Here is a 27,020-nt window from a genome sequence, read left to right on the forward strand (position 1 = left end):
GGAACAGGCCCTTCGGCCCACAATGTCTGTGCCGAACATGATGACAAACTAATCTCACCTGCCTGCACACGACCCATATACACACGCCCCCCCCCCCCGTTCCCCGCATTTCCATGTTCCTATCAAAAGCCTCAAACATCACAAATGTATCTGCTTCTACCAACGCCCCTGGCAGCGCATTCCCGGCACCCAACACCCTCTGTGTAAAAAAAAAACGTACCCGCACATCTCCTTTAAACTTTGCCCCTTTCGTTTCAAAATTGGCTAAAGCTTTGCTCATCTGCACACAGATTCTGAAACCAGGGATGATCATTTCAAAAGATAAGCCAGGAGGCACATCAGTAACTTATACAGGGAATGGCGGGCAGCCATGCACACTGTCCTCAATATTGGGAAGAATGGAAGAGTCCATCTCTGTTGTTGGAGGATCTGGGATGCAGGGAATTGTGAGAACGCATGTTGTGGTAAGAATGCTTAGTTCCATGGAACCTAATGTGAGTCTCTGAATTCAGCAAAGCTATTCGTAAGTCTGCAACCTTAAACAAGATAACAGAGACCTCATGTCTGGTTTTATAATGCATTGTTCGTCTCCACGTAGCTTATTTGCAAGAGTAGTAGGGGTAATGTGGCATAGTTCTGGGAGAGAGAGACCAGCTAAAGGGCTCATAGAAGTGGGAAATCCAATCAAATTGCTCCGAATTCTTGCCCATTGCCTTAGCTGCCTCTCCGAGAGTATTTTTAAATTAGAGATTGATGTTATTGATTAGTAAGGGTGTCAAAGGTTATAGGGAGAAGGCAGGAGAATGGAGTTGAAAGGGATAAATAGATCAACCTTGATCGAAATGTGGGGCAGGCTCGATGGGCCAAATAGTCTGATTTTACTCCTATGTTTTATGAGCGCTGACTCAACATGCTGCAGGAGTTTGGGATCATCTGCAAACACATTGTATCTCTGAATCCAACTATTGTATAAGTGATAGACACAAAATGCTGGAGTAACTTAGCATCTCTGAAGAAAAAGGATGGTTGACAGTCGAGACCCTTTTTCAATATAACATTCATGGGTGGAACAGTCCACTCAATACTCGACCAGTCACCTCCATTTCCACCTGATCATTTTCCTTTGAAGAAAAGCCCTGAACCTTGCCGGTTATGAGTTCAACTCAGATATTTCATTCAAAACTCACTCAAATGCCTTTTGGAAATGTAGGCACCATTCACGAACAGGGTGATGGGTGTAGTGAGAAATGAAGCAGGTATATCAACACATAAGGGTCTCTTTTCTTCTTTTTCTTTATTATTACTATCTGCTAGTCTAGGGGTTTACACATCACTATTTATTTCATTCTCTCTCTTTTTCCTTCTTTCTCTCTTGTTCTATTTTTCTCTTGTTAAATTTAAATTAAAAGATGTACATTAAATGTATTTTGTCATATGCCGCGGTCTATACTACTGTACACTGCTTCTAATAAAAATACAAATTTAAAAAAAAAGGAAATGTAGGCACTGCACATTGCAAGAGTTCCATTGGAAAAGCCATTTCTTTAAAGAATTTGAAGGAATTGGTCACAAAAGATATTCCTCTTCTGATTGCTTTTTACTGGATAATATTACTGGGGAGATAAATTGCCGCATTCAGTCATGAAAAGAAATCCCATTAATTGCACTTAAAATGCCAAGCTGGAATCAAGGAATCAAGCTGTTTCTTGCAAAATGAGGGGAGATATGAATGAATTACATTGCTAATTGAAATTTACTTTGTAGAACCTATTGTTTCTGGTCATGCACAACTGTCGATTTGTGTTTAATTCTGATTTATATAAAACTAAGTGATGATGGATGATTGAACAACAGATACGGATATCCGTTGCATTTTTCAGATACTTAAAAAAACAACATTTCATCCAGATGGGATTTTGGGAGCTTGTTTCATGGACTGATAAATTCTAGCATTAATTATTGCCTTTGTTATTGTTTGGGGTAAAGAGAATTACGGTACCAATCAAATGTGGCCGATTGTAACACATTCTGAGCATTGACACCCACTGACACCATGTCTGGTGCATATGTTCCAAACACCTGCAGTAATTCTTTTATGTAAAATTAATTCACAGAATGTGAACATTATGGCCAGACCAGCATTTATTTTAACCATGAATTACCTTCAAGAGTTTGCCTTCTTGCACTACTATTGGGGCTACAATAGAAGGCTACAATCGTCGTGCCTACTATTGGGGCAGCGTGGTGGTTTCAGTTGCTGCCGTACAGTGCCGGAGACCCGGGTTTGATCCTGACTACAAGTGCTTATCTGCACGGAGTTTGTACATTCTCCCTGTGACCTGCGTGGGTTTTCTCCGGGATCTCCGGTTTCCTCCCACACTACAAAGGCGCAGCGGTTTGTAGGTTAATTGGCTTTGGTATAAATGTAAATTGTCGCTAATATGTGTAGGAGAGTGTTAGTGAGCGGGGATCGCTGGTCGGCGCAGACTCGGTGGGCCGAAGGGCCTGTTTCTGCGCTGTATCTGTGCTGCAATGTATAGTCTTTCCACTGACTGGATAGCACATAACAAAAAAGCTTTTCACTGTGCCTCATTACACGTGACAATAATGAACTTAACTAAACTAAAGTTAACTAAACATACCAAGTACATTCATGATGCCAGGCAGAATCACTGCCATCTTAGCTGTGGAACTCAGCTCTTCCATCTCCTGAAATAAGGCTGGAGCTAAATTGATCTACAGAAATGCAAACCAAGAATCAGTAAGTAAAATACAGTGTGTACACACGCTTGATAGCACTGTCGACACCACTTTATATCACTTTGCTTAGCAAACATATTTTTAAAGGAATCCACAGAGGAATTTCTAGATTTCCTTTTGTATTCAGCAATTTTGCTTCCATTTGCTTTTTAGTAGCTAATAAAGGCAGAGTAAATTGAAACTAGTTCAGCAATTGAAAATAATCACTAGTGCCTTGAAGCAGAGTCAACTTCAGCTCAAAGGTAAAGGCTGGCTCTTGATCAAAAAAGTTGAAAACAAAGATAAATGGGGTGAAAAAAATCTTTATAACTCCCTGAAGATAGACACAAAATGCTGGAGTAACTCAACGGGACATGCAGCATCTCTGGAGAGAAGGAATAGGAGAAATCAAAATTCATACCTCTGGGCTGTAAGCTGTCCAAGCGAAATATGAGATGCTGTTCTCCCAATTTGCGTTTAGCCTCACTCTGACAATGGTGGAGACCTAGGACAGAGAGGTCTGTGTGGGAATAGGAAGGAGAATTAAAGTGTTTAGCAACCGGGAGATCAGTTAGGTTCAGGCAGACTAAGTGAAGGTGTTCAGTGAAACGATAGCCCAGTCTACGTTACGTCTCGCCGATGTATAAGACCAGTCTCAGTCCTATCGTTTCAATCAGTCTGATTGGGTTTGATGATCTCCAAGATTGACTTTATAATGACTAAATCACATCCTTTGCTTTGTCAGACAGCAGAAGGTGGTCCTTCAGAGAATCTCATTCCTTTCAGCATGCATTTCCATTAGCTGTACAACCACACACCAGTGTGAATAATTATACTTTCTTTGAACTCCGCTTGGACGGTTGGTTGTGTTTTACCTGATGAGAAATGACTCAGTGACAGAAACGTCTGAAGATGGGTCTTGACCCAAAACGTCACCCATTCCTTCTCTTCAGTGATGCTGCCTGTCCCGCTGATTAACTACAGTTTTTTGGGTCTATTTTTGGTTTAAACCAGGCAGTTCCTTCCTACATACTTTATAACTCCCTTAAGGAACTAAGATTTATACTTACCATTATAGCAAGATGCAATACTAGTATGATGTAATCGTGAGGAGCCAAATTATCCATTAAAATGCGTCTACTCTAAGCAGCTGATTAACAGTCATAAGCAATGGCATTCTGTTAAAAAGAAATTCAGCTGATTCAAGGTCTCCTCACAATACAGGAAATCAATTTTGTAATTATGTTTTCAAAATATTATTTTTAAATATGTCTCTTGCCTTGAGTCTAGTTTTGGACTGAGCTAATGGACAATGATGTTCATAAGTTCATAAGTGATAGGAGCAGGATTAGGCCATTCGGCCCATCAAGTCTACTGTGTCATTCAATCATGGCTGATCTAACTTTACCTCTCAACCCCATAATCGTGCCTACTCCCCACGCCCTCTGACACCCATACTAATGAATATTATAGCATTGGCATGCAGGTGTGTGTAGCTTAGTAGGCCACTCTAAAATGCCCCTTATGTGCAGGTACATTTTGGAATCTGGAGAGAGTTGTTGGGAATGTGGGGAGAATAAATTGGGAATAGTGCACAGTTTGTGTAAATGGGTGGTTGATGGTCAACACTGAATCAGTGGTCCAAAAGGCTATGCATGCTAGGTGAGCAACAACAAATTGGATGAACTGTGTGGCTTCCACTTTTGTAGCTTCTTTACTTTGGTACTTTCACCTTCTTTATGTGTTCCCCTTAGGTTATTGAATTGAGTCAATATAATGAAGACTTCTATTTGGTGTATTTCCACAATGTACTCCAGTGCATGCAGAAACAACCAACAATGAGCTGGCCAACTTCCTATGAACGTAGTTATGGATAGGATAGGTTCAAAGGGATATGTGCCAAATGTAGACAGGTGGGGCTAGTTTAGATGGGGCATATTGGTCGGTGTGAGCACGTTAGGCCAAACAGGCCTGTTGCCATGCTGTACGACTCTATAAATCTATAGCTACGAAACTGAGCCTATAATACATGGACACATAGATACATAGGCAATAAATGTCTCTTTATAACCATATAATAACCATATAACAATTACAGCACGGAAACAGGCCATCTCGACCCTTCTAGTCCATGCCGAACACGTATTCACCCCTAGTCCCATACACCTGCGCTCAGACCATAACCCTCCATTCCTTTCCCGTCCATATAACTATCCAATTTATTTTTAAATGATAAAAAACGAACCTGCCTCCACCACCTTCACTGGAAGCTCATTCCACACAGCCACCACTCTCTGAGTAAAGAAGTTCCCCCTCATGTTACCCCTAAACTTCAGTCCCTTAATTCTCAAGTCATGTCCCCTTGTTTGAATCTTCCCTACTCTCAGTGGGAAAAGCTTATCCACGTCAACTCTGTCTATCCCTCTCATCATTTTAAAGACCTCTATCAAGTCCCCCCTTAACCTTCTGCGCTCCAAAGAATAAAGCCCTAACTTGTTCAACCTTTCTCTGTAACTTAGTTGCTGAAACCCAGGCAACAATCTAGTAAATCGCCTCTGTACTCTCTCTATTTTGTTGACATCCTTCCTATAATTAGGCGACCAAAATTGTACACCATACTCCAGAATTGGCCTCACCAATGCCTTGTACAATTTTAACATTACATCCCAACTTCTATACTCAATGCTCTGATTTATAAAGGCCAGCACACCAAAAGCTTTCTTTACCACTCTATCTACATGAGATTCCACTTTCAGGGAACTGTGCACAGTTATTCCCAGATCCCTCTGTTCACCTGCATTCTTCAATTCCCTACCATTTACCATGTACGTCCTATTTTGATTTGTCCTGCCAAGATGTAGCACCTCACACTTATCAGCATTAAACTCCATCTGCCATCTTTCAGCCCACTCTTCCAACCGGCATAAATCTCTCTGTAGACTTTGAAAATCTACTTCATTATCCACAACCCCACCTATCTTAGTATCATCTGCATACTTACTAATCCAATTTACCACACCATCATCCAGATCATTGATGTACATGACAAACAACAGTGGACCCAACACAGATCCCCGTGGCACCCCACTAGTCACTGGCCTCCAACCTGACAAACAACCATCCACCATTACTCTCTGGCATCTCCCATTCAGCCACTGTTGAATCCATCTTGCTACTCCACCATTAATACCCAACAATTGAACCTTCTTAACCAACCTTACGTGAGGAACCTTGTCAAAGGCCTTACTGAAGTCCATATATACAACATCCACTGCTTTACCCTCATCAATTTCCCGAGTAACCTCTTCAAACAATTCAAGAAGATTAGTCAAACATGACCTTCCAGGCACAAATCCATGTTGACTGTTCCTAATCAGACCCTGTTTATCCAGATGCTTATATATATTATCTCTAAGTATCCTTTCCATTAATTTGCCCACCACTGACGTCAAACTAACAGGTCTATAATTGCTAGGTTTATTCTTAGACCCCTTTTTAAACAATGGAACAACATGTGCAGTACGCCAATCCTCCGGCACTATTCCCGTTTCTAATGACATTTGAAATATTTCTGTCATAGCCCCTGCTATTTCTACACTAACTTCCCTCAATGTCCTAGGGAATATCCTGTCCGGACCTGGAGACTTATCCACTTTTATATTTCTCAAAAGTGTCAGTACTTCCTCTTCTTCGAATCTCATAGTTTCCATAGCTACTCTACTTGTTTCCCTTACCTCACATAATTCAATATCCTTCTCCTTGGTGAATACCGAAGAAAATAAATTGTTCAATATCTCCCCCATCTCTTTTGGCTCTGCAGATAGCTGTCCACTCTGACTCTCTAATGGACCAATTTTATCCCTTGTTATCCTTTTGCTATTAATATAGCTGTAGAAACCCTTTGGATTTACTTTCACCTTACTTGCCAAAGCAACCTCATATCTTCTTTTAGCTTTTCTAATTTCTTTCTTAAGATTCTTTTTACATTCTTTATACTCCTTTAGCACCTCAATTACTCCATGCTGCCTATAATTATTGTAGATCTCTCTCTTTTTCCGAACCAAGTGTCTAATTTCCCTTGAAAACCATGGCTCTTTCCAATTTTTACTATTTCCTTTCAACCGAACAGGGACATAAAGATTCTGTACTCTTAAAATTTCACCTTTAAATGTCCTCCATTTCTCTTCCACATCTTTCCCATCAAACAAACTGTCCCGATTTACTCCTTTTAAATCCTTTCGCATCTCCTCAAAGTTAGCCTTTCTCCAATCAAAAATCTCAACCCTAAGTCCAGTTCTGACCCTCTCCATAATTATATTGAAACTAATGGTATTGTGATCACTGGTCCCGAACTGTTCCCCAACGCACACCTCTGCCACCTGACCCGTCTCATTTCCTAACAGGAGGTCCAGCACCGCCCCTTCTCTAGTAGGTACTTCTATGTATTGCTGCAAAAAACTATCCTGCACACATTTTACAAACTCCAACCCATCCAGCCCATTTACAGAATGTGTTTCCCAGTCTATGTGTGGAAAATTGAAATCTCCCACAATCACTACCTTGTGCTTACTACTAATATCTGCAATCTCCTTACATATTTGCTCTTCCAATTCTCGCTCCCCATTTGGTGGTCTATAACACACCCCTATAAGTGTTGCTACCCCTTTCCCATTTCTCAGTTCCACCCAAATAGCCTCCCTACACGAGCCCTCTAAGCTATCCTGCCAAAGCACTGCTGTAATATCTTCCCTGATAAGCAATGCAACACCTCCACCTCTTGCCCCTCCAATTCTATCACACCTGAAGTAACGAAATCCTGGAATATTTAGTTTCCTATCACAGCCCTCCTGCAACCATGTTTCACTGATCGCCACAACATCATACTTCCTGGTGTCAATCCAGGCTCTAAGTTCATCCACCTTTTTTACAATGCTCCTAGCATTAAAATATACACATTTAAGAAACCCACCCTCTCTTATTATCTGTTTATTGTCTTTTTCTTCTCTCTCCCCTACATTTTGGGTCAGAGTGCTACCATTCTCTGCCTCCTGCCTCACACACTGACTGCTAGCTTTCCCAATTCGAGTCCCTCCCCCCAACCATACTAGTTTAAAGTCTCCCCAGTAGCCTTTGCAAATCTCCCCGCCAGGATATTGGTCCCCCTCGAGTTCAAGTGCAACCCGTCCTTTCTGTACAGGTCGCACCTTCCCCAAAAGAGATCCCAATGATCCAGAAACTTGAATCCATACCCACTGCACCAGTCCCTCATCCACGCATTTATTCTCCACCTCGCTCCATTCCTACTCTCACTGTCGCGTGGCACAGGCAGTAATCCTGAAATTGTTACCTTTGCAGTCCTTCTCCTTAACTCTCTACCTAACTCCCTAAATTCTTCTTTCAGGACCTCTTCTCTTTTTTTACCTATGTCGTTGGTACCTATATGTAGCACAACCTCAGGCTCCTCTCCCTCCCATTTCAGGATTTCTTGGACACGTTCAGACACATCCCTGACCCTGGCACCAGGGAGGCAAACTACCATCCCGGTCTCCTGTCTGCGTCCACAGAATCTTTGAGCCAGCACCACCATTCAATGTGATCATGGCTGATCATCCACGATCAGTACCCCGTTCATGCCTTGATTCCACTAGCCCTAAGAACGCTATCTAACTCTCTTTGGAATGCATCCAGTGAATCACTCTCCACTGCCTTCTGAGGCAGAGAATTCCACAAATTCACAACTCTCTGTGTGAAAAGATTTTTTTCTCATCTCAGTTCTAAATTGCCTACCCCTTATTCTTCAACTGTGGCCTCTGGTTCTAGACTCCCCCGACATCAGGAACATGTTTCCTGCATCTAGTGTGTCCAATACCTTAATAATTGTATGTGTTTCTATAAGATCCCCTCTCATTCTTCTAAATTCCAGTGAATACAAGCCCAGACGCTCCATTCTTTCATCATATGACAGTCCTGCCATCCCGTGAATTAACCTGGTGAACCTACGCTGCACTCCCTCAATAGCACGAATGTCCTTCCTCAAATTAGGAGACCAAAATTGCACACAATACTCCACGTGTGGTCTCACCAGGGCCCTGCTCAACTGCAGAAGGACCTCTTTGCTCCCCATACTCAACCCCTCTCATTATGAAGACAATCATGCCATTAGCTTTCTTCACTGCCAGCTGTACATGCGTGCTTATTGATGTGCAGTGAAAGAACAAATATGAGTGAAAAAATATCCCTAATCCTTAACTTTACCAATCCACTAGATAGAATGAGGAAGAATCGCAATGCTCACTTTTGGTGCGAAGTTCCATATTCACACTCCACGTCATGTTCTGTGACTCTACTGTCAGGCTATATGGAATAGATTACATTTAGCTCATTGAGCACTGTAAGCCAGCAGTATTCCAGCACAATCATTAATCACAGAGTTTAGTATAACCTTTACTTTGTTGTAGTGATCAAGCAGAGGATCAACCCTTGTTCAATAAATAGTATAAAAGAAAATTCCAAAAGCATATCGGCATATCTAGAAAGAAAGTCAAAGTTCTGCATTTGTATGACAACCGGCATGGGAGAAGGATGGATCATCCATGAATCTCTCCATGTTCAGTGATGATGGGTCGCAGTTTGTGGCTGCAACAGACAAGACTGCAATCATCTTCACTCAGAAGTGCATGATCCGTGCAGAACTGATCACTTACGTATTCCAGGTGTGGTCAAACCAAGAGTTTCTACCCTCTGTACCCCAATCAGTATAAGAAGCAGTATTCCATTGTAACTGACACAGACAAGTGGCATTTCAAACAATGTAGATGGATGCACTAAATTGAAAATTCACATCATGAGAGCAAATGACCAGGCAAATCGGTGGCAAATGGATTTCAGTATAGACAATAATCTTTTAAATTATTTCCAATGCCTGGCACTTCTAATATTTCATCATTGGGTCCAAAGTGGATGCCTCACAGTTTATCCACACTTAAATCTATTTGCCATTGTTTTGCCTACTAATTCACTATAATAATGTCACTTTTCAATTTAATATATCAGAAAATGCCACTTATCTTTGTGTCATTTGCAAACTTGAATATTTAGGTTTCTATTCCTCTTTTAGCCTGTCATCATTACACAACCCAGAGCCTTATGAACACCACTCGTTACATCATTCCAGTTAGAGTACTTGCTCATTATTTTCCGACTATTACTTTTCAGCCAATTTCTAAGTCATAGAGTCACACAGGACGGAAACAGGCCCTGAATACCAACTCGTCCATGTCAACTAAAATGCCTCATCTGAGCTACTCCCATTTGCCTGTATTTGGCCCATATCCCTCTAAATCTAAGCCAATAATTTGTCCAATTCTGTCAGATCTAATTTCTGTTGACAGCATCATCTGTGGGACTTAATTAAATGCTTTCTGAAAGTATATAAGTAACCCCCATGGTATCCCCTGTGAACTATTTTCATAGCACTTCAAAACATTCAATTTTTGCAGGCATAATCCATCCTTCACAAATCCACGCTCTCTGTGGTCAGTTTCAGTCCATTCTATGTTATACTCAACACCTCTGTGGACATTCAGCAGCTCAATTGTGATGACCCCATTTTATATCATAACTGCTATACAGACATTGAACACTTGACTGACACTGAACTCTTTAGTTCAATAAGTCCATGGATGTCCAACAGTTACACTGACATTCGACAGCACCACTGGCATTGAATAGATTCATTTACTTTCATTTTAGAGAAACAACACAGAGTCCACACCGGCCAGCAATCACCTGGTACACTAACCCCACCCTACGCACTAGGGACAATTTACAATTTTACCAAAGCCAATCAGGGCGGAAAGGTGGCACAGCGGTAGAGTTGCTGCCTTACAGCACCAGAGACCCGGGTTCCATCCTGACTATGAATGCTGTCTGTACGGAGTTTGTACGTTCTCCCGGGTGGGTTTCCCCATGTGCTCCTGTTTCCTCCCACACTCTACAGGTTTGTTGGTTAATTTGACTTTGGTTTCTCGAAAACTGTAAATTGTCCCTCGTGTGTAGGATAGTGCAGTGTATGGTGATCGCTGGTCGATGCGGACTCGATGGGCCGAACGGCCTGTTTCCGCATTGTATCTCCAAACTAAAATCAATGAAACTAAAATCAACCGACAAACCTGCACGTCCTTGCAGTGTGGGAAGAAACCGGAGCACTCGGAGAAAACCCACCTGGTTACAGAGAGAACGTACAAACTCCATGTGGACAGCACCCATAGTAATGATTGAACCTGGATCTCTGGCGCTGCAAGACAGCAACTCTACCGCCATCCCACTGTGCCGCCCCATAGTGTTAATTGTCCAGCCAGAGGCTTTAAAACTTGAAAATTAAGTGCTAGAATTATCTTCCAGACAACAGAATCTCAGCTTGTAGCTCCATAGTTCCCTAGTTGCACTCTCACACTATTTTTTTCAATTAGCTGAGTAGTGCTCACAATTTGCCTATCCAAGGTATTGATCCTGGATAAGGAACATTTTTTTTAAGGTTATAATCGGGTTACCTACAATGTTCTCTCCTACTTCCTTTAAAATCTTTGGCTGGTCCGATCTGATCCGAACTCTTTTGCTATCAATTGGATTCATTATTTTCTTCATTACTTTCAATCAGTTTACATAAATTTAGATGAGGCATGGTCCCTGGTTGAATATTAATTGCCTGGCAAGCTGTATTTTTATTTTTCTGTAAATACTGGTGTAAATAATGTAAGGCACTTCAGCCTTTGAGATTACCAACATATCACCCATTTTAATCATTAACTCCTTCACATTGGCTCACTGTGGTGTATATCATTAGCAACATACACTGCGGCAACTTACCAAGACTAATTTTTTGCCATTATGTTTCCAACACACTTCTTGTAAGACTTAAAAAGACAAGGACAACACTCCCATCTACAAACTCGCTCCTATTAAAATATCATTCTGACTTGGAAATTTATAACCACCATTTCAATGTCACTAGGTCAACTCAGAGCACTGTGAAAGGGCTTTCTCATTGTGCGACCTGAAGCAAGACCTAACAAGATTTAACATCGTGGGAACCTTCTGCGATAGCAGTACGGCATTCGTGGACCACCGAGGACCTCCGTGGCGCTAACGGCAGGTAGTCGTGTGACTTGGTAAGGTCGGGAGAAAATTCAAACATTTTTGAATTTCTCCAAGAGTGTCTTGAGCAGCGTTGCAACATTGTATGGACGCAGATGCCAGTGCGATATCCGTGCGATATCCGTAATGACACTTGCGAATACCGTGGGAACTCCTGCGAACGGTAAACCCGGAAGCTGGACAGAAGGGACATAAGGTGAGTAAAAGAGGTGGTCTCAATATCGCCAATGGACCATGTGTCCATCGAGGACGTCCCACCTAATTGTCATTGTTTGAGAATCTTTTTCACAGTAAGACTTGCAGAGATGCCTCTCAGAAAATCGCAAAGAAAGGGGTCAAAGAAAGACGGAAAGTTTTTAGCCATGCAGGTAAATGAGGAGGAAACTCAGCAAGAGAGACAGGTGGAGAGGCAAGAGGAGATGCCAGAGATACCACTGCCTGTGGGCTCCTTGGAGCAGGGAGAGGGTGATCAAGGTGGATTTGAGATTGCCTCCCCAGTAGCTGTTGCCTCCACAATATTCTCAGCAGACGAGAACATAAAGGTTAGATGGCAGAAGGTAAAGCCATATAACTTCAACAGGGAACAAGAGGGTGAACTGGTGGAGTGGTACCAATTCAATGAGATTCTCTATGACAAATCCAGAGAGGATTATAGAAATAGGGAGAGAAAGCGCAACCTGCTGGAGACGAAGGCTGCTGAGTATCCCCGGTGCTCATGTGAGTAACTATAACAATATATTAGTTTATGTACAGGAGAACAATTTAATGTTATCCATGATTTTAAAACATACAATGCTACAGATGTAAAAGTGCTGTTTTTGCAGTCACCTTTAATTTATCTTATAAGTCTGTCTGTTCCCTGCAGCTGCAATGTAAAAGTAGTGGCAGACAGCTTTTACACCCTCTTCGTTTGAAGTGGGAATCATGTCTCTTTTAGAGCCATAAAATAAATTATGCATGAGGTCCCAAATTATTCTTTAACTCATTAAAGAGCTCGGGTGAAATTCTGACAAAGTTTTTGAATGCACTTTTATCCTCTTCGCACAGCACATTAAGCAGTTGCTCATATTGTCCTAATTGAGGTCTCCGTTGAAACATGGGCTTAACCCAGTGAGACTTCCTCTTAATTATCTTTTTAATTAATCTCACCCTTCTGCCTTCACGCAAGCGTTTTCGATGCACATGTTGCGCTAATGCATACAGCGCGTCAATGAAAATAACAACCAGCCTGTACTCGAACCAACTTTGTATAGGCATGTCTGCAAATGAGACAATTCTACGAACGGAGGATATTTATATAGCGTGTGAAAAAAAAGTGACATCATTTGTGCCACGTGATTAACTACACTACAGTCCACGATGTTCATTCACGATTAACGGGAAAGATCGGGAGACGGACAAGTCAGTCGCACAAATGACAGAATTGCCGAGTACCGTGGGAACTCTTTATCGTGGGAACACTTTATCGTGCGGAACTCGTGCTGGACCACGACCACTTCACTCGGGTGACATCTTGCTTCAGGTCGCACCGTGAGAACTCGCCATGAGAGTAAACTAATCACAAGGATTACAATAATTCAATAGGTTGGTCAGCCATCACCTTCCCAAGGACTTGTAAGATTGAGCATTGAACGCTGGCATTGCCAACATTGCCTGCTTCCAAGCAATCAATGGAAAGAATCGACAACCATTAAATTGTTGTGTCGATACTCAGCAGCTCCTCAGCTGCCAGTTCAAGACCCTCAATTGCCTGATGGATTTCACCAGCTCTACAGATGTGGAAGGTTCCATTGAAGCTGAGAACATCCCTAAATATTCAGTATTTTTTTCCTGACGTAATCGACAGCAGGGCTACTCTATAGACAATGAATAATACAAGCCATAGAATAGTTTCACTGCATGGTCAATGTACCCAGACAGTACTTCACTATTGATAATAAAAAACTAAAGTTAATTATTTGTTTTGAAAAAATACATTTATTTTAGCTTCACGTCTATGTTTACCAAAACTAGTTTGTAACAGATGTCAAAATTATGTGGTTGGTTAAGTTAGTTTAGAGACTGCATGGTAACAGGACCTCTATCCACCGAGTCCATTCTGACCATCATTCACACGTACACAAATTCTATGTTACCCCACTTTCACATCCTTCACAGTGAGGGCAATTTACAGAATGTAATTAACCAACAAACCTGCGTGTCTTTGGAATGTGTGAGGAAACCAGATCACGCGGTGAAAGCCCACACGGTCACAGGGAGAACGTACAGAGTTTGTCAGGATCAAACCCAGGTCTCTGGTACAGTTAGGCAAAAGGTCTAACTTTGTGCCACAGTGCCGCTCATGGTAATTGACACAGTGGGCAATTGTTATTTTGGATTTGGATTAACATTGTCAATGCCTTCAAAAAGAGCACTCTTATTAAGTTGCTCTGCTGACTGATTAGAGCGGTTCTTCCTCACTGATATCATATTTAGTTTGTGCCTTTCTTTAAACTGTAGAAGAAATCAACCACCATTTCTATTGTGAAAGAATTTCTATTGTGGTGACAAGATTTGAAAAATAATTGGTCCTGAAATTATTCGGTTTGAATACTAGTGCACAACATTTTAATAGGTTTGCATGAAATTTGTTTAATATCTTTTGCATGCAATTGTAAAAGGAAGCATGAAGGTGTCTGCTACGCACACAAAAATGACAAATAAATTAACTTAATAGCTTTCACATGCTGGAATTAATGAAAGGTTTTTAACCTCAGACAACAATCTCAATAATTGTATTTCTAACATGCATAGGAGTATTAATCTATTAATGGGCTTTAACAAATCGCACATCATGTCAGGGAAGGGACAAGATGACCTGATGTTGGAAAATTGCAACGGTATTTGTCCAACTCCGTGATCTACTACTGTTGCATGATCTGTAGGAAGGAAGTGCAGATGCTAGTTTAAACCGAAGATAGACATAAAAAGCTGGTGTATGATCCATCCACTCAGCTAGCCCTGATATTGGAACCCAGGCAGCCTTTTTTTAAATTGCTTCCGCCTAAATCTACAAAGGAAAACATTTGCTGATGTGAACGTGATTAAGTCCTTATTTTAGAATATTACTCTCTCACCTTCTTGTAAAACACTCAAATATTCATTACCTGTTCAGATACATTTCTAGCCATTGAGTAGGTAGTCCTCCATTGGTTTACATCTAATCCTATAATAGTTTATATCGAGTTTGATAATAGTCCCATGCCACCTTCATTATTGGGAGTATTTTAAATAGATGGATCTGGGTTAGATGAAATGCCAAAATTGTAAAACCCTGGAACCTGATCTTATTTTCTCCAACACAGAAACTTTCAGATTAAATGAAGGCAAGATATGCAGCCATCTTGCTCCCCAGGTACAGCGATATAAATATGCTAATCTAGCTGGATGTCTTTCCTTTAATTTGTGACAGCCCAAGTTTTTTAGGATGCCTTGGTGATATCTGCTGCTCAAGGATAGTGAGAACAACTTCAGATAAACGCAAGTACATTTACAGCAGTTTGTTGGCCAGGATAAACTATCATGCTTCCTTTCTTCCATGGAAAGGTTCTCTCCATCCCAATGGACTTGCCCACATCCCACCTCACCCCTCCCACTTTTCTGATACTGACATTGAAGCTAATCTTTCCGCAGTAGCAAATCAAACACCATATCCCAAGATAGTTCATGTTATAGCAGCAGAATTAGACCATTCAGCCCATCAAGGCTACTCCATCATTCCATCATGGCTGATCTTTCCTTCCCTCTTAACCCCAATTCTCCTGCCCTCTCCCCATAACCCCCGACAAACATACTAATCAAGAATTGATTAAACACTGACTTAAAAATATCCATTGACTTGGCGTCCACAGCCGTCTGCGGCAATGAATTCCACAGATTCACCACCTTCTGACTAAAGAAATTCCTCCTCATCTCCTTTCTAAAGGTACGTCCTTTTATTCTGAGGCTAAGGCCTCTGGTCCTAAACTCTCCCAGTAGTGGAAACATCCTCTTTGCATCTCCACATAGGACCGCTTCTTCATTGGGGATTGGAAATTAGCCAAGTCAGGCACAAGCAAAATACCTTTGTTCACGTTGCCAGGGAGTGGTCCATGTAGAGAGAGCGCGTCTTGAAACTTTTGCAAAAATATACCTTTGGTCAGAAGTCAATCAAAGTCTTCACCGAATGGCAGATAGTCAAAGCCATTTGACAGAATTTTACAGGCAGGTAGTCAAAGCCATTTGACAGAATGCCTCATCAGAACTTTCAAACAAGCTGGAAGACCACCCTTGGCTGCCGGTGAGAATGACCTTGTGTGTCAGATCCTTCACACACAGCGTCACTCCCACTGCATTCTGCCCACAATGTAGCTGCACATGAAACCATTATCCAAATCATTCTGCAGTGTATATTTGCTAAGATGGTCAATTTCTAGTTTTAGAGATGCAGCGTACCGGCCAGCGATCCCCGCACACTAGCGCTATCCAACACACGCTAGGGACAAGCTACAATTTTACCAAGCCAATCAGCCTACAAACCTGTACGTCTTTGGAGTGTGGGAAGAAACCAGAGAGCCCAGAGAAAACCCACGCAGTTCACGGGGAGAATGTACAAACTATTTACAGACAGCACCCATTTTCCAGTCTACTATGCCGAGGCAATTTAAATGCCTATCTCAGCAACTCTTCAATCTGTCAGTGATTTTGATTCCACCACTCTTTCAGCCATTGCATTCCAGCTACTCATCTCTCTCTGCATGAAACAGTTCCCCCTATAGATTCGCCCCTCCGAATATTTCCACTATTTACAGGCTTTATTTCAAATCTCCAGAATGTTTCTTTTGTATTACAGAAAATTCAGTAGAAGTGAGTAAGACCCCCATATATACTGCTTCTCAAAAACTTAAAGGGGAGATATGGTGGTGTAGCAGTAAAGCTACGACCCAGGTTCGATCCTGACTATGGAGTCAGGAGTTTGTATGTTCTCTCCGTGACCTGCGTGGGTTTTCTCCGAGATCTTCGTTTTCCACCCACAGTCCAAAGAGGCACAGGTTTGTAGGTTAATTGGCTTGGTATAAATGTAAATTGTCCTTAGTTTGTGTAGGATGTCAATGTGCGGGGATCGCTGGTCTGTGGTTGGTGCGGACTTGGTGAGCCGAAGTTGCCAGTTTCCGTGCTGTATGTCTTAACTAAATTAAAACTAAACTAATCAGCACTTGAGTCCTGAAAAGTCTGTTTGACAATAATGAAGATAAGTTGTATCCCCTATCATCAAGGGTGTCCAGGGCAATCTTGCAGGTTCACTGGCCTTAGTGAGATCAAGAAACCTGAGGAATTGCATCTCGGGCCCATCTGGTTCATTTGAAAGTCAAAAGTGGAGCTTCTTTTAACAATCCTATGATAAACTGCATTTGCCAATGAGCCAGGGTGTATTACTGAGAAATCAGGCTGTGGTGCAGCATGTTTTATATCCACGTTGCAGAAAAATATTTTTATCTTGCATTATTTGTTCCTGAAACAAAAACCTTTTTAAAAAATAACTTCTTGAAGTAACTGCTTGGCCCTGATGGGTTTCATTGCTGCGTTGGTCTTTGCAAACCAATATTCCTCTGCACTCAACAGTTTCATAATACTGCACCGAACGAACAAGGTCCAATTATTTAATGCTGCGTCTTGAAAAATGAACACAGCACTTTCCAGCAATTTATGGTAGCATGAAGAAACCAATAACTCCTCCAAAGATGTGTGCGTGCGCTGTGGCTAATCTGCCGAAATGATGAGTGTACAAAAATGCAATGGTTGAGTGCTGTGTATTTATTGCAGGAGTTGTCAAATATCCAAAGATGATTTTATAAATCAAATTAGCTCCATTTCATGAGGTGCCAGGATATTTGGAGATTAAAGGATGTGGTGAGAAATAAATGGATAAACAACTCCTTGCATTTATATAGCAGCTTTAACATAATAATGCTTCATTGGAGCTTTTTCAAATAAAGTAACTGAGCCAGAATGAACAAAAAGACTTCTTGTTAGATGCTCAAAAGCTAGGGAGGCTTAAAGAGGGTTTTAAAATACAAGGCAGGCCTGGATAGAGTGGAGAAGATGTTTTCACTAATGGGAGAGTCTATGGCCAGTGTTCATAGCCTCAAAATTAAAGGATGTTCCTTTAGGAAGGAGATGAAGAAGAATTTATTTAATCAAAGGGAGTTGAATCTGTGAAATTCATTGCCACAGAAGGGTGTGCAGTCCATCAATTGATATTATTAAGGCAGAAATAGATAGATTCTTGATTAGTACGGGTATCAGAGATTTTGGGGAGAAGGCAGGAGAATGGGATTAGGGAGGAGGGATAGATCAGCCATGATTGAATGGCAGAGTAGACTTAATGGGCCGAATGGCCTAATTCTTATGATATACCTATGAACTTATGAGAGAGGTAAAAAGACAGGGGTCAGGGTGGTGTATATAGGACTCAGAGAATGTTCAGCATGTATGTAGGGAAAGATGATTTCTTGAAAATTATATGGGCTGAATGCAAGACAAGAAATCGTTCCGTTTTGGAACTATTTCAGCACATAGATCTAGGGCCAGTCAACACCCAAGGCAGACGTGCACACAGAAAATATTGTCATGTAGGTAAAATGTCACGCGTGTATCTGGGAAGGAGTGAGTTAAAGCGTGTCATATGATTCAGTTAAATAAATGGTTGAAGCAAAGGAGGATACAAGGATATAAATGCAGAACAATATAAGGTAGAAAGACAGGTTGAGCAGAGGATAGAGGTCTGAAGAAGGGTTTCGGCCTGAAACGTCACCTATTTCCTTCGCTCCATAGATGCTGCTGCACCCGCTGAGTTTCTCCAGCATTTTTGTGTACCTTTGAGCAGAGGATAAACTGATCCAGCTAAAAGAACAGCTTTTTTGGGTTGCAATATCCATCAAACAAATAATCTTTCACCTTCACAGGATTTGCTGCAATTTGGTTTCAACTCCAGTAAAGGAAAACACCTTTCTGAATTTATTTAACCGTATGTTTATTCCAATCCTTTCACATACTGCAACCCATTTTGAAGATAACAGCGGCAGCTTTATATAAAAAGTGAAGTATGTATAGCCAACTGGTTTACAATGCATATAGTTAAACAGCAAGCTTCCCTGCAATGCGATTATCTTATGTGATATCAAACACATCAGAGGATGAATGGGAATGGAGCACCAAAAGTAATCACATTCTGTGTCTGAGAAGCAATGAGACAGTTTGAAAAAGAGCCATTGAGACAGCTGAGGTAGTCAGTGCACAGCCCGGAGGTGGAGCAGAGCAGAGGAACAGAGGGCAGTTTCAGAAGGGGCCATGGGACTGCTGCGCTAATCAGTTTGGAGCCCGGAGATGGATCAGAGCAGAGGAGCAGCGGGACAGTTTAAGACGGAGCCACTGGGACAGCTGCGTTAATCAGTTTACAGCCCGGCGCTAGTGCAGGGTAGAAAACCAGCAGAACAGTTTAAGAAGGAACCATTTGATTGAAGATGGACACAAAAAGCTGGAGTAACTCAGCGGGACATGCAGCATCTGTGGAGAAATGGGTAACGTTTCGGGTGGAGATCATTTGATTGGCTCATTAAGAGGCACAGCAGTCAATAATAATAAAAGAAAGGCTCGTGGGGCAGGTTATTGGGAGCGACTGTAGGGAGAGACTGTGTGTTGAGAGAAAGTGCTGAGGCTTGGCTTGTGAGGCTTAAAGAAGGAGGCTGAGCCGAGGGTGAAAAAAGGTGAGGTATTTTGCTTTCAGAAGTTCCTCTTGTGGGAGTGCAGTCAAAATGGTAGTTAGGGCGTTATTGTGTTCCTCCTGCAGGATGTGGAAGGTCAGAGAGTTTTCCAGTGTCCCTGAGTACCCCACTTATAGGAAATGTGTCCAGTTGCAGCTCCTGACTGACTGCCTGAAGGAACTGGAACTGCGGCTGGACAACCGCAGAATCATCCGGGAGACGAGAGCTTAAAAAATAGAATATGGTTGCTTCTGAGGTACAGGCAGAATGTAGATGGGGGACCATCTAGTGTGATTAGTATGGGTGTCAGATGTTATGGGGAGAAGGCAGGAGAATGGGGGTTAGGAGGGAGAGATAGATCAGCCATGATTGAATGGCGGAGTAATAATAATAATAATGGATGGGATTTATATAGCGCCTTTCTAATACTCAAGGCGCTTTACATCGCATTATTCATTCATTCCTCAGTCACACTCGGTGGTGGTAAGCTACTTCTGTAGCCACAGCTGCCCTGGGGCAGACTGACGGAAGCGTGGCTGCCATTCTGCGCCTACGGCCCCTCCGACCACCACCAATCACTCACACACATTCACACACAGGCAAAGGTGGGTGAAGTGTCTTGCCCAAGGACACAACGACAGTATGCACTCCAAGCGGGATTCGAACCGGCCATCTTCCGGTCGCCAGCCGAACACTTAGCCCATTGTGCCATCTGTCGTCCCATAGACTTGATGGATCGAATGACCTAATTCTGCTCCTATCACTTATGATCTTATGACCGCTAGGAATGGGAATAGGCAGGAATTGCAGGAATCCCCTGTGGCCAGTCCCCACTAAAGCAAGTATACCCGTTTGGATACTGTTGGGGGTGGTGGCCAACCTGGGGAAGGCCGCAGCAGCATTCAGGTCTGTGGCATCAAGCCTGGCTCTGAGGCAAGCGGCCAAGGGTAAAGGCAAACAGAGTGACTGTGATTGGAGACTCTCTAGTTAGAGGGGGCAGCAGATTCAATGGTGCAGATGAAACTTGGACGGTGTGTTGTCGCCCTGGTGTCAGACTCCAGGATGCCTCAGACCAACTGCAGAACATCGTCAAGGGGAAGGATGAGTGGCCAGAGGTTTTTGTGCACGTTGGGCCTATTGGTATTGGGTAAGAAAAGTGATAAGGTCTTGCAGAGTGAATACAGGGAGTGAGGCACTGGGGTAAAAAGCAGGGCCTCCCACGAGGACAGTGATCTTTGGGATACTCCTGGTGCCACATGGTAGTGAGAGCGGGAAGAGGATGATAGGATAGATGAGCGTGTAGCTACGGAGTTGGTGCAGAGGGCAACAATTCAATTTTTTGGACCATTGGGATCACTTCTGGGGCAGAGGTGACCTGTAGAAGAGGGACAGGTTGCACCTGAACTGGAGGGAGACCAATATCCTTGCAGGGAGATTTTCTAGTGCCAGTCGGGAGGGTTTACATGAGAGTGGCAGGGGGTGACAACTAGAGTGGAAGATAAGCAAGTGGAAGGACTGATGGGAAGTTAAACATTATGCCAGTAACTCTCAGAACTCAGTCAGTTCAGTTCAGTTTCAGTTTAGTTTATCGTCACCTGCTCCGAGATACAGTGAAAAGCTTTTTGTTTTTCGTGCTAACCAGTCACCGGAAGGACCAATACATGATTAGGAGCGGCTAAGGAGTATGGTGAAACTGATGGGCTGAAGTGTGTTTGATGCAAGGAATATCTTGGATAAAGCAATAGACAATAGGTGCAGGAGTAGACCATTCGGCCCTTTGAGCCAGCACCGCCATTCAATGTGATCATGGCTGATCATCCCCAATCAGTACTCCATTCCTGCCTTCTCCCCATATCCCCTGACTCCGCTATCTTTAAGAGCCCTATCTGGCTCTCTCTTGAAACTCATTAGCAGATGAACTTAGCAGATCATTAGCAGATGAACTTAGAGCCTGGATCAGTGTTTGAAAATATGATGCAGCCATTATGGAGTCTTGGTTGTGAGAGGGTCAGAATTTGCAGCTCAGCGCTCCTGTGTTTTGATGTTTCTGATGTGATATAGAGGCATGTAAAAAAAAAGGTGGAGGAGTTGCTTTATCAATTAGGGAGAATGTCACAGTGGCAGTCAGCGAGGACACACTGGAGGGTTCATCCGCTGAGGTGATATAAAAATAAGAAAGGTCCAATAACTCTAACGGGATTGTACTATAGTCCTCGCAATAGCCAATGGGATGGAGTGAAAAAGATATGTAGACAGATTATGGAGAGCTGCAAAGGCAACAGGGTTTGCGTCGTGGGTGATTTTAATTTCCCCAAGACTGATTGGCATCAGTGCAAAGGGCTCAGACAGGGCAAAAATAGCTAGGAGTATCCAAGAGGATTTTTCAAGCAGAATATGGATAGTCCAACTTGAAGAAGGACCGCACCAGACCTTCTACTGGAAAAAGCCAAGTGACTGGTATTTCAGTGGAAGAGTATTTTGAGAAAAGTTTTAAGATAGTCAAGAATAACTCTAAGTGTGGAACCCTTAGGGAAGATGCTAATTTAATGTAAAGCAAATAACAGTGATATTAGAAAGGGCCAAGATAGAGTAAATTGGGAGCAGTTGTTACTGGGAAAATCCACCTCTGATACATGGGGGTGTTAAAAGGCCAGTTGATCAGAGTTCAGGATTGGCATGTTCCAGCAAGGAGGAGGGATAATGATGGCAAGGTCAGGGAAATTTGGATGACCAAATAAGTTGTAAAATTTGGTCAAAAAGAAAGAAGGAAGCCTAGTTAAGGCTGATGATGATGAAATCATCTCTTGAGGAATATAAAGTAAGCAGGAAAGAACACGTGGGCAATTAATCGAGCCAAAGGGTGCCATGAAATGTCCTTGGCGAGTCTGATTAAATAAAGATACCTTGCAAACAAGAGGGTGACAAGAGGGCAATCATTTGGCCGCTAAAGGATAAAATATACTTTAAATTAGGACCACTCCAAGATTTGAAATCAGAGGATGTACTTTGCATCTGCATTCATCAAGTGGAAGGACTTGGAGAACAGTGAGATCAGTGTAGGGCAAACTAATATGCAAGAGCAGTTTGAGATCAAGAAAGAGGTGCTGTTGAGACTCTTGAGGAGCATAAAGGTGAATAAATCTCCAGGGTGTGATGGGCTCTGTCCCAGTTCTTGATACAACAAAGAGAGAAGATTGCAAGGGATGATGAAGATATTTATATCTTCTGTGGCCTAAAGGAAAAAAAGAATAACTGGAGACAGAAGAGAGCCCCTCAGAAACCAAAGTAGTCATCTATGTGTGGAGCAAGAGAAGATGGTCAAGGTCCTCAAGGCCTCATGGTCAAGGCCCAGGGCAATAGAGTGGACACCTTCCACCGCCACTCTGTGCAGCTGCCGCAGGCTATGCTCGATCACTCGCTCACTCGGCTGTTCTAGGGCCTCCCCCAGGCCCCCTCCACCAACACCATGACCAGCGACCACTGCGAACGCACTGCCCATCACCTCCAGTAGCCACCCCTCCGCTCCAGTGCGCTGTGGTTGCCACTTTCCAAGGCAGTCACGGAACTTTAGGGTGCTTTCAGACGGCGCATTAGACGGGTTCATGAACTGCTCAGAGCCACCAACTTTCCCATTCACCTTCCACCATCACCACCCTTCCTGTCTGGTAGTGAGAGTTCAAGTCTTCTTCTCAGTTCTCGACCGACCCATAGCTCAGGTGCCACGTCCATGGGCTCAGCCCCAGATCACTTCTGGACTCTAACGTGCGGCTCCATCCTCTCCACTTCTCGTAACATGCCACTGGCGTAACTCTGCAGAGTGAATGACGATTGGGTCTGAGTCGTCCCCACCCTGGCTTCTTCGAGACACGGTGTGGCTGGTTTCGCCTCCTGTCGGGCTGCTCCTGTCATCCTAATCCCATCTGCTGTCACAAATGGACAAAGATGATTCATGGCACAACTTCAAAAGACAAGAGCAGTGTCCAGCATAATATTTATCTCTCAGTTAATGTCGCTGAAACAACGACCACTATGACACTGCTAAATATCAGATCTGTGTTCACAAATTGCATTTATACAGCTGTCCTTTATTCTGCCTCCCATCACCACACTTTTTCTCCATGTCCTATTCATCCCTTTTATCATTTATATTTCCTAGCTTCCGCACATCATGTTCCTTTGTTGTGCAGTTCAAGGGTGTCGGAGGCTCTGAGGTGGCACTGCTGTGGCCGGCACCGTCTACCTCTCCCTCTCCGAGTGTTGTACATGTATGAGTGTTACCGCTAACCAGGAATGAGTAGGTTAACCTATGATGAGCCTTTGTCGGCGCTGGGCCTGTACTCGCTGGAGTTTAGAAGAATGAGTGGGAGACCTAATTGAAACATACAGAATAGTGAAAGGCTTGGATAGAGTGGATGTGGAGAGGATGTTTCCACTAGTGGGAGAGTCTAGGGCTAGAGGTCACAGCCTCAGAATTAAAGGGCGTTCTTTTAGAAAGGAGATGAAATTTATTTAGTCAGAGGGTGGTGAATCTGTGGAATTCTTTACCACAGAAGGCTGTGGAGGCCAAGTCAGTGGATATTTTTAAGGCAGATAGATCGATTCTTGATTAGTACAGGTGTCAGAGGTTATGGGGAAATGGGGTTAGGAGGTTGAGATAGATCAGCCACGATTGAATGGGGGATTAGACTTGATAGGCCAAATGGCCTAATTCTTCTCCTATCCCTCATGAACTCACATTTTTTTGTATATGGGAGATCGTGTCCCACAAACTTAATTGATGTTTTGGAGAAGTAAACAAGAAGGTTGACAAAGGCATGGCTATAGACATAGTCTTTATGGGCTTCAGCAAGGACTTTGATAAGGTTCCACATTTAGTTTATATTGCTTGGATCCAGGGAGACCTAGCTAACTGGATACAGAATTAACTTCATGGTAGGAAGCAGAGGCTGACTGTGGTAGGTTGTTTTCCAGACTGGATGGCTGTGACGAGTGGTGTGCCTCAGAGATCCATGCTGGGCTCAGTTCTATTTGCCATTTCTATCAATTTAGATGAGAATATACAAGGCAAGATGAGTGCTTTTGTAGATGGCACTAAAATAGGTGTTATCGCAGGCAGTGAAGATGGTTATCAATAATTACAGCAGGATCTTGATCAGCTGGGCAATTGGACTGAGGAATGGCTAATGGAGTTCAGTTCAGATAAGTATGAGATGTTGCATTTTTGGGAAGTCAAACCAGGGCCGGACGTTCACGGTGAAGAGTAAAGCTTTGGGGAGTTTTGAAGAGCAGGGGGATCCAGGAGAATGTTCATAGTTTCCCAAAGGTGGTGTCACAGGTAGATCATGGGTGGTCAAGAAGACATTTGGCACATTGCCCTTCATCAGTCAGGGTACTGAATATAAATGTTGGGACGTTATGTTTCAATTGTACAAGAGGCCACACTTGAGGTATGTTGTGTTCAGCTTTGGTCATTCTGCTATAGGAAAGTTGACATTAAGCTGGAAAGGGTGCAGAGAAATTTTACAAGGATGTTGCCAGGACTCGGGAGCCTGAGCTGTAGGGGGAGGTTGGACGGGCAACGACTTCATTCCTTTGAGCGCAAGAGAGTGATGGGTGATTTGACAGATGTGTGGAAAATCATGAGGGGAATAGACAAGCACTGCACGGAGTCTTTATCCCAGGGTAGGGAAATCAAAAACTCAAGGGCATAGGTTTAAGGTGAAAGGGGAAAGATTGAAGGGCAACTTTTTCACATAGAGAATAGGGATATATGGAACAAGCTGCCAGAGGAAGTAGTTGAGACAGATACAATAATATAATTTAAAGGACATTTTGACAGATAGGAAATAATTTGAATGGAAAATGGGTCAAATGCAGGTAAATAGGACGATCTTAGATGGGCATCCTGGTCAGCATGGACGATATGTTAAAGATCCGTGCTGTATTACTCCGTAATTAATTCTGCCATACTGACCTTGAGTAAATTGAAACAATGCTTTAAGAAGAAATTGGAATCCTTCATGCCGTTTTAAAGATAATTATAATTGATATTTTTTTATCAAGAGGTTCAGAAATCAAAAACTTACGATAAGATTAATTTATTTTGAACAAGATAAACATAGACTCGCAAATTAATCAAAGGACCAATTTGGTGATTCAAATTCCCACCACAGTATAAAGTTCAGAGTTCCCATTATTCGTTTGATTTGACTAATACATTTGAAGTGTTACAACCCAATTGCTTCTCAGGGTTTTGACAAAGATCAGATATATTTCTTGATAGTTTTTCCTCCAGAATGCTCCAGGGCTGCAGAGATTGGAGACAGGTTATTGATTGGATTGAGTAGCTCTGTGAATAGATTTCCCTGGTAGGTTTGGAAAAGAAAAGAGGGAAAACTAGGAAATAGATGAAACGAGGTATTGTTTTTTAAAATCAGATGTATAAAAAATTCCATGTTGTAATATAGCCATCTAACACATTGAGAACAGAGGAATTAGGAGCAGGAATAGGCAATTCAGTTCGTCCTTACTGTTCTACTATTTAATAAAATGAAGGCTAATCAACCTCAACATTAGGATCCACTAGTGGGAGAGTCTAGGACCAGAGGGCATAGCTTCAGAATAAAAGGACGTACCTTTCAAAAGGAGGAGGAATGTCTTTAGTCAGAGGGTGGCAAATCAGTGGAATTCATTGCCAGAGATGGCTGTGGATGCAAAGTCATTAGTTATTTTTAAGGCGGAGATTGACAAATTCTTGATTAGCAAGGGTGTCAGGGGTTATGGGGGAAAAGGCAGGAGAATGGGGTTGAGAGGGAAAGATAGATCAGCCATAATTGAATGGCGGAGTAGACTCAATCGGCCGAATGGCCTACTTCTGCTCCTGTGCCTTAACACCATATCTCTATGCTATTCCCACATTATTTCATTCCTCCAATAAGGAGGAATCTACTGATTTCTGTTCTGTGTTCAATCCATGACTGAACAACCATTACGTTCCAGGATAGATAATTACATAGATTCACTACAATCTCAGTGAAAGATTTCTCCTCATTTCAGATCAAATGGCCTACCCCTATTTCATGACACTGAGTTCTAACTTGGGGAAATATATTCCTTACATCTACTCCATTGAGCCCTCTCATATTTTGCATGTCTCAAATAACAACATCCCTTATTTTTCTAAATGATAGCTAACTGATAAATAAAATCACAGACACTGCAGATGTTTGAACCTTGAGCAAAAAAAACAAAAGGAACTAGAGGTACTCGGTGGATGGCACGGTGGCGCAGTGGTAGAGTTGCTGCCTTACAGCACCAGACTACATGACTACGGGTGCTGTCTAT

Source organism: Amblyraja radiata, chromosome 13 (assembly GCF_010909765.2).
Source record: "Amblyraja radiata isolate CabotCenter1 chromosome 13, sAmbRad1.1.pri, whole genome shotgun sequence".
Classification (NCBI taxonomy): domain Eukaryota; kingdom Metazoa; phylum Chordata; class Chondrichthyes; order Rajiformes; family Rajidae; genus Amblyraja; species Amblyraja radiata.